The 10,002-nt window shown below is 36.1% G+C and overlaps 1 long non-coding RNA gene across 1 annotated transcript; it reads left to right on the top strand.

Annotated features, from left to right (window-relative positions):
• Window positions 1-4,116: 4,116 nt before the first annotated feature.
• On the top strand, window positions 4,117-6,045 carry LOC139195147 (uncharacterized). Its single transcript, XR_011579781.1, has 3 exons — window positions 4,117-4,609; window positions 4,719-4,786; window positions 5,630-6,045. It is a non-coding gene; the product is annotated as an uncharacterized lncRNA (long non-coding RNA).
• The last annotated feature ends 3,957 nt before the right edge of the window (window positions 6,046-10,002 follow it).

Below are 10,002 nucleotides of genomic sequence, written 5' to 3'. Positions count from 1 at the left end.
TTCCCAGAAATAGAATATAAGTATATATATTCAATCATGCTTCACATAATCATAATCATAAGTATGCCATGCCGGAACCCCTACAGAGGTTTGTACGGCATGAATTCATAGCTCATCAATCAAGCTAGCCGGAGTCACCTCATGTGACCTGTACAACACTACTCTGCACACAAGTCGGAACCACTGAAATGGTCTGTACAACAAGGTTGGGTGTAATATAGTTATGCTCAATGCTACGCCCTCATGCTATCTGTGCGATAAATCGCTAGTCACGTACGAGTCAGAACCACCTATAGTGGTCTGTACGACAAGACTGTGCACCTAAATTGGATCCAATGTGAGCATATGGTGCGGGAGTTGACATAATATACAGGCCTGTGCCAACTCACTCTAGCTAAATCACAATCACTCGAGGTGCAAGTTTATGTGCTCATTGTTTCTCAATCATATCTCATATAACAATCAACATGATCATCACAGTATTCCTTTCATCACAATTATGGCATGGCTTCACCTAACGTTTCGTTAGGCTGCCTACGTACCCTAAACAGGGATCAAGCCGTTCGTAGTTCACATAATCAAGCATAACTCACATCGTACTTACCTGAGCGTCCACGGCACCACAAACATATATATATGCAACCATGAAATGCATATTCAGAATATAAAAGCATTTGGCATATTATTTCAAAGCATACTTTCATTTAAAATGCATTTCTGGGAAAATATGTCACGTATATAGATATATATTGAAAACAAAAGCCCACTCATTGATATGTAGCCGAGTCGTAACCCCCACACCTAGCCTGGCTACGCTCGTCCTCTGGATAGGTCTCGCCTATAATAGCTTCGATATCGGCCCTCCGACGTCCATTTCCTTCCAACAAAGTACCCCGAGACTCGTGAGGACCTCCTTAAGCTTCCTGTTAGCTGAAAATGGTCTAGATGTGTTCCTGAGCTTGCAAGGAACATGATGGTACCTTCAACGTCCTCGATCTAAGAAGTTTGAATGGGTTTTGGTGTTTGTCCGTACACAATGCCGAGAGGGAGAGAGAGAGAGTCTGAGAGATAGAGAGATAGTGATAGGATTTTTACTACACATGTGAACGGGCTTAAATCTCCTATTTTACTTGCAAGAATCACAAGGTTATTGTAGTATAAATGGATCTCGCAAGGTCGTTTCCACAGGGACTATTAAATAATTCGAAACTAATCAGATTCCATTTAATTATTGTAAAATAGAAGTTTAGGTGATTGATTTTATAACCTAATTAATATAAAAACGAAATTAATGAATTAAAATAAACAATCTGCAATATTAGAGCTAGAGAGAAAAAAACAGTTTTGGGAGAATAAAATTAAGAAAGCATTAGGGTTCCACCATCACCTAGCAATCCTATGAATTTTTACCAATTACTTATGATCTACACATGCCACTTTGAAGGTTAGATTTTCCTAATTCATATTCTACTTGGAACCTCCAACATAGAACGTATATCTAACATGCAACTCGTTCGGACGTTCGGATCAAATCTGAACATGAAAGACTCATTATGCTTTATGAAAAACCTTTGAAAAACCATGCAATCCTTCAAACGTGATATTCATCCTAAGTGAAATTACAATTATTAATCACAAGAAGCCAGCGTCAATTTCAGGGAACCTTCCGACCAAAATTGCATCAAATTACATTTCTAAAGATCCTAATGGTGATCAGGCATTAAGACAATTAGATAGTTTTTATCCCGGTGATTAACAATTCAAAGTATGCATGCAATCAATCATAAGCAATTAAATAAAAATCACATATTCATGCTAAGGCTCAAGGCTTCGCCCTAGCAAAAGAAATTAGTTCCGCATATTCATAATTGAAATCATAGAAAATATATTCAAGAAAATGATTGAAAGCACCTTCAAGTAAAAAGTCTCCAAAACCCTAACAATTCTCTCTGTCACCAAAATTGTATAAAAGAAAGCGTAGTGAAATATGGTAGATGGCCAAGCAATATATCTGCTAAGCCCCCACACAAACCCTAGGAAACTAAAATTAATTCCAATAAAATAGGAAACATAACCCTAATTTAAATGGTAAAATTCGTATAAAATCTGAACAGCCACGTTTTGGACCCATAAGCTGCTCCAAAACTGGCCCAATATAGCTGGATTTAATGTTTGGAATATTCTGAACACTTCTCCAGAAGGCCATGAACTCATCTGAAGTCATCTTGGGCTCCAAAAATGCAATTTAAGCCCAAAAACGTCATTTTCCAGCACTGCGCACTGCTTCTTTATTTTATCGCCAGAAAATAACCGCTTGGTGGAAAAATACCAAATTTTGATACGATCAAGCTAAGTGACTCACGAACGTCCTCCAACTAGAATTACTCCAAAATTCGTCCATTTGGTCCTGTTTTGCTCCAGAGGAAGTCGAAAGTCCTGGATTGAAAATACAATTCAAAGTATCAAAATTCTTCCAATATATTAACCAAAATATACAAAGATTCGGGTAAAATATAGAATATAAAATATACTCATCAAAATACCCCCAAACTTAGCTTTTTGCTTGTCCTCAAGCAAAACAAAAATAAAAATAAAAACTTAACAAACTAGACAACTAGCTAAAATTAACTAACAAAAATTTTCACCTTCAAAGTTGCTATCCATAGAACATTTTAAAAACTAGAACATCTTTTCAAAAGTTCCAACCAATCCCACCACAGAGTCTAAGCCATTTAGAATCAATTAGAAAAGAATTCACAAACTTCCTTTGGTGTAAAGTGAACCAACATAGTTAAGGAAACTCGACTAAAACCCTTACCTCTCGTCCTTCTTTATTTCACACATACTATCATTAAATATAACTATTTTTCTTTTTCTTTTTCTTTTTCAATTTTTTTTTCTTTTTTTTTTCTCATTTATAACAATTTTTTTTTTCAGTAACAGTAGTGGTCGTGCAATGTCGGTTCACTTAAGCTTTCGATCCAACCCATGTAGCGAGCTTTAGGTCAATGACTCCTAAACCACTAGGGCTTTAGGGCACTAGGTGTAGAACACCCCTAAAGACTTATTAACCCGAGCTGAAAAGGCTACGAAACCAACTAACCACCCTGCCCCATGCCAAAACTCTACCGTTTGACGCGAGAATCACTGCTGATTAGGCAGGACTGGCCCGGTTACTAGGCAAAACTTCGGGTGAGACAATTATTACTTTTTTCACAATAATAACTGACTTTACTTAAAACAAAAATTAAAAATAAACTTAGACTAAAAGCAAGTGTTTCAATCTCACTCCCCACAAACCATGTTAGTGTGATGTGCAAAGTTCAAAGTATAATTCATGAATTAGTGTCTAAGCAACGATAAATAGAAAAGACTCTACTGTGGGATTAATCTTCACCATGTCCATTTGTTATAACGTTTAAAATAATCTATGTATATTAACTTAAAAAGAATGAAAATTCTTAACTGACATAAAAATTTAAATCCTAAAATTTTACTTTCCCACCCCCAAACTTATTGCACACTTTGTCCTCAAGGTGTGGAAAAAAAAAACAAAGATTGAAGAACAAAAAAAAAATTAAAACTTAAAAAATAAAAAATAAAAAAATAAAAAAATAAAAAAATAAAAAATAAAAACTGTAAAAGATAAAACAAAAGCCTAAAATAAATAAACTAGAAGAAAAGTAAAATAGAAAAGAAAACAAAGAAATTAAAAGAAACAAATAATAAAACATAAAGAAAAGAAGAAAAAGGACAAAGAGCACCTGGATTCGAACTGAAGAACTGGCGCCAATGAAAGGAAATACGGACCAACACGTCCAAGTCCACACTTGTGTCAAAGTGCTGCAATAACTACAATATATCCTGATGCAGCAGCTTCCTGTTTGAATTGAAAAACCCTAGCAGCTGCTACATCTGTGCCCTTGCCTCGAGCCCGGAGCCTCAAACGGCTCTCTATCTCTCCGTGTCAGACCATCCCTTTCAACAGACAAGGTTGGCCACATGTCATGCATCCATGGGGTTAATTTCTTAGGATTCCAAATCAAAGGCTAAGATAAACCCCACTTGCCCATCTCTCTCTCTCTAGAAAATCTGAAAAGGCTTTTAATCTCTCCATTGTCTTCTCAGTTCGGCATCCCTCTTCATACAAACCTTCCATTTTATTTTTTATTTTTCAGCCCTCTCTCTAGAAAGTCTGAAAATACTTTTAATCGCTCCATTTCACAGCAAGTCCTTCTTCCTTCCATTTTTCTCGCATTTCTCCAATTCATCTCTGCTCTCTTCTTCATTACTCTTAAAAAAAAAAACGCAAGAACCTTCTGCCTCTTTAGAAATGCAGCCTCCTCCTCTCTCGTAGTTCTCAACCCTCACAGCCCTCTCATCATGTCTATCTCAAAAACCAAACGCATACCCCAGAGCCGCACTATACCCCCAAACTTAATCTCTGAACCAGGACCATCCAAGCGCATCTACCACTCTTCTACGATGTCCTCCTTCATCATCTCGCTGCCTTCGAACCTCAGAAGTCGAGCACCCTCAAACAGTAATATCAACAGCCGCAAAGATGACACGCAGATCACATCCCTCTCTGATTCTGACACATTCATGGGTAATTTTTATCCACATCTCCCTTCGATTTTTTTTTATTTTTTTATATGCTTAGATTTGGGGGAAAAAATGGATGAAAATTATCTAATGCATGTGTGCTTCTGCGGCAGGAGCTGCAGAATGCTGATCCGACATAGAAAAGAACCGTAGATGTCTGGAGTTTATCTGAAAAGGAAAGGTATAGAACATAGATGCCTAACTCTTATTTGCGCATCATGCATGATAATGTTCTCCACATACTCATAAATCTCTATTTGTGTGCTTGCTTGTACCCACTGAAGTATATTTGAGCCTAAAAGTGTGGATAACAGAAACTGTATCCTGCCTTGATGAATCGTGTCCTCTGTGCTACTTAGATCCCTCAACTTTGTTTCTGCACTCTGCACTGCCTAATCTCATGAATGTAGAGGAATTGATGATGAATGTGCTGGGGGAATAAATGTTGATTGCATCCCCTTAGTTGGGATTAGGCCGAATCAATTTCGAATGCAACCTGCAATAAAAAAACTAATTAGATAAGTAAAGAAAAATAACAAGAATTAAAAATTGCAATTTTTTTTTTCTTTCTGATTTTTGTAATTAGGAATAAAAACAGGAAAATAAATTAAACGAAATAAAAAGAAAAGAGTTAGAAAAATTGGGTTGCCTCCCAATTAGCGATTTAGTTAATGTCTATAGTTAGATGTAGAGGAATGAATTGATGATCACGTCACTTGTTCCCTTCGAGTTAACCACTCTTTAATAACGTCATAGAGCACTGTGCTTCCAAATTTAATGGTTGAATTCTTCTTATACGCCTTTCTTTTTGAATGAATCTTTGTAAAGATATAGGTTCCTTTCCAGCTATGTTTATTTCTCCATCGAGCTGACTTAAATCGTGTATTTAACAACCATAGTTTCCGCACTGGCTGAAATTTTCTACGAGGAACTTGGCTGTCAATAAGCTTCCTCTTTTCCATATAGATCTTTGCATGTTTGCAGGACTCGTATGGCATTTCTTTGAATTTGATGGGCTTTGCAGGTGCACTGTCCGTTACCGCCGCTAAAATTTTCTGATCAGTAAGCAGCTGTCCTGTAATTAGATTTGTCAGAGTATTCATGCATTCTTGCTGCTTAGCGGGTTGCCTTGGAGTCTCGGGAGAGTGCATGAGTGGCACACAGACTTTTGTAGGAGCATATTCTATGGAAATTTCAAGGTCATCAGGGGCTGTTTCCTCCATTGGGCGTGAATAACAGGCAGATGTCTCCTCGGTTCCTGCACCAACCTCTTGATCATCATAGCTTCTCCCACGGTTTACTGCTTGAATTTGAAATCCTTGATTGGTTATTTCTATGTACAATTCAGTTGATTCCAACAATTTAGATAGTTTGTCCTCCACCGAAAGCTCTTGTGGCACATTAAGCCGCTCAAAATACTGCCCAAGATGCCGTTTCAAACTTTGAGTGTAGAACTTTGAATAGGGATTGTTCCAGTTCCATTTTGAATCGTTTATCATATTTATATACTCTTGGACATAATCTGGAAAATATTTCCTCTCAAGACATTGCAAAATATCATGGGTCCTTGAATTGCAAAGAGCACAAACTATAGGCTTAAATCCATAATAACCCTTTTCTGCTAATGACACCCAAAGAGGTGGTCCACTGGGTGTTAGATTGAATTCAGGGGGAACTGCAAATTCCATGTTGCACTGCTCAAAAAGAAACAAATTGTAATGAAAATTAAATTTGTTTTTTGTTCTTATATGTATAAACAGCAATAACTAATTGAAATTCTGATTAGTAGGAATTATTTTAAATAATCCCCGGCAACGGCGCCATTTTCTTGATAGGATTTTTACTACTCATGTGAACGGGCTTAAATCTCCTATTTTACTTGCAAGAATCACAAGGTTATTGTAGTATAAACGGATCTCACAAGGTCGTCTCCACAGGGACTATTAAATAATTCGAAACTAATCAGATTCCATTTAATTATTGTAAAATAGAAGTTTAGGTGATTGATTTTATAACCTAATTAAAATAAAAACGAAATTAATGAATTAAAATAAACAATCTGCAATATTAGAGCTAGAGAGAAAAAAAAAACAGTTTTGGGAGAATAAAATTAAGAAAGCATTAGGGTTCCACCATCACCTAGCAATCCTATGAATTTTTACCAATTACTTATGATCTACACATGCCACTTTGAAGGTTAGATTTTCCTAATTCATATTCTACTTGGAACCTCCAACATAGAACGTATATCTAACATGCAACCCATCCGGACGTTCGGATCAAATCTGAACATGAAAGACTCATTATGCTTTATGAAAAACCTTTGAAAAACCATGCAATCCTTAAGACGTGATATTCATCCTAAGTGAAATTACAATTATTAATCACAAGAAGCCAGCGTCAATTTTAGGGAACCTTCTGACCAAAATTGCATCAAATTACTTTTCTAAAGATCCTAATGGTGATCAGGCATTAAGACAATTAGATAGTTTTTATCCCGGTGATTAACAATTCAAAGTATGCATGCAATCAATCATAAGCAATTAAATAAAAATCACATATTCATGCTAAGGCTCAAGGCTTCGCCCTAGCAAAAGAAATTAGTTCCGCATATTCATAATTGAAATCATAGAAAATATATTCAAGAAAAGGATTGAAAGCACCTTCAAGTAAAAAGTCTCCAAAACCCTAACAATTCTCTCTGTCTCCAAAATTGTATAAAAGAAAGCGTAGTGAAATATGGTAGACGGCCAAGCAATATATCTGCTAAGCCCCCACACAAACCCTAGGAAACTAAAATTAATTCCAATAAAATAGGAAACATAACCCTAATTTAAATGGTAAAATTCGTCTAAAATCTGAACAGCCACGTTTTGGACCCATAAGCTGCTCCAAAACTGGCCCAATATAGCTGGATTTAATGTTTGGAATATTCTGAACACTTCTCCAGAAGGCCACGAACCCATCCGCGGTCATCTTGGGCTCCAAAAACGCAATTTAAGCCCAAAAACGTCATTTTCCAGCACTGCGCACTGGTTCTTTATTTTATCACCAGAAAATAACCGCTTGGTGGAAAAATTCCAAATTTTGATACGATGAAGCTAAGTGACTCACGAACGTCCTCCAACTAGAATTACTCCAACATTCGTCCATTTGGTCCTGTTTTGCTCCAGAGGAAGTCAAAAGTCCTGGATTGAAAATACAATTTAAAGTATCAAAATTCTTCCAATATATTAACCAAAATATACTAAGATTAGGGTAAAATAAAGAATATAAAATATACTCATCAGATAACATGGGAGAGAAGAGAGAGAAAGGGGTATGGATGTGTGTGTGGTCCAAAAATACACACGAATCAAATTTGTTTAATCCTTTTGTTCTAATTGGGTCCAATTAGTTAGGAATACAACTAATTGACCCAATTCCTTAACCCAAAACACAAACACACATCCAACGCTCAAGGGTGAATCCATCTTTTCATAACCACGATAATTAATTCTCGGGACGGGCTATGACAATTCATATCAAGCCATAGAAGGGTTGCGGCAAGGAAGGGAAAATGGAAGACTTTTCTAGTTTGTTTCTTCTTTGCTAGGGCTACGATGTAGCCTAATTATGAATATTTAATTGCCTTGTGGCATTATTATTATCATGTTATTCTCTTTATTGAGTATCTTTTGCTATTCGTAATGAGGTTGATTTTTATTTAGATGCTTGATCACCATCTAGGTTTAAGTTAGGTTGATTTGATGAAAGTAGATGCCATACTTAACTTGGGTTTAGCTTCTTGCAATTGATATCATAACCACCTATTTGTAGATGCCATACAATTAGGGTTTGTGTGATTTTCCAACGATTTTCATAGAGCTTAATGGGTTCTTACTTATTTAAATCCATCTAGATGCAATAGAGGGTTAACATGTAAAGATACTTTTGATGCAATCAGATGCCATGGCTGTTGAATAATTTAGGGAAAATCGATCATCAATATTGGGAACTACGTGAGCATAACATATTAAGGAAATTAAGTAGAATTGGTTACAGTGAATTCGGATGCCCTAGGTTTTATTTTCTTATGTTTTTAATTTTATTATTTCATGCATTTTATTTTCAAGTCATATTTTAATTTTAGTTTAATTTCAAATTTTCTATCTTTTCCATTAAAGCTTCTCAATTACAATTTGTTTCAATTTAGTTAGTAAGATTTTTAGAATCAATTTGATCTCTGTGGGACGATATCCATGCTTATATGCTATACTGTTATTTGATTCGTGTACACGTGAGCACAAAAATTCGAGACTTAATGAGCTTAATTTCGGTTATCTAATTTTTGCAACAAAAACATAGAGATGGACATTAAGTTCTTTATACTAGAAGGAAAATATAAACAAATTTCAAGTTCCAAGACATCCCCAGATGGTAGTTTGAGCATGTAGGTCTATTGTTTTTCTAGAGATCTTAGTGTTGTTCCCAACTCCCACAATTATCTTCTCATTGCGCAGTGTTCTGTGCCTTGTTAAACCCTACAAAGAATCAAGATATGTTGACTAGTGCTTGAATCAAATATCTAGGAATTGGAGCTTACAGTAAAAGCCCTCTCTATGATAGAGATAGTCCCTTCAAAATTTCGTGTCATAAGGCTCGCAATGCGCACTCTGTATTTATTCTTCCAACGTTCATCCTTTCCATAATGAAAGCATGCTCTTTTGCATCTTCTTGCCTTCTTCATATGCAACCTTTTCCTTATGATTGCATTCTCCCTCCCATTGTTCATTTTGAAACTTTGTTTAAATGCACATCACGTGTCAATCATGTCTGAAACAGTATGATTGAAATTATTCACTTTGTAGTTACTATAAACATAATGAAATCAACCGAGAGAGGCAGGGCAATGGCCTTGCCATTTTATCATCGATGAGAGTTGTTAAAGTCTCAAGATCTTGCAAGATCTTATGCATGTTTTATCCATGTTCTTCGATTGATGTCTCTTTGGCCATTTTGGCATTCAACAGACTATAGACATTTGAGAAACGTACATTAATTGTCTCTTTGTATGCATCTTTTGTGCAAACTTTCAACCATGGCACAAGAAGTGTCCATGTGCTTATGTGGTTTATTAAGCTCCTCACTAAGTGAAGTTAGGATTAAGCATTTTAGCTGTAACTTATCCTCATAGTGTCTAGTGTAACTTTGACACTCCTCTTTTGAAGCTAGTTTTGTAGGAGGTACATCAGGAGGGCATTGCTTAAGAATATATGCTATGCCATTCGCGTTTGAGACATTCTCAAGGTGACAATACCAAGCAAGCAAACCTTAACCTCCAAGGTGTTGGAAATGTGCCCTAAAACCAATCATGTGATGATACTTTATGGACATTTCACATGTTAAACTAATCTA

This window comes from Malus domestica, chromosome 04, assembly GCF_042453785.1.
Source record: "Malus domestica chromosome 04, GDT2T_hap1".
Classification (NCBI taxonomy): domain Eukaryota; kingdom Viridiplantae; phylum Streptophyta; class Magnoliopsida; order Rosales; family Rosaceae; genus Malus; species Malus domestica.
This window is presented reverse-complemented; position numbering and strand designations above follow the sequence as displayed.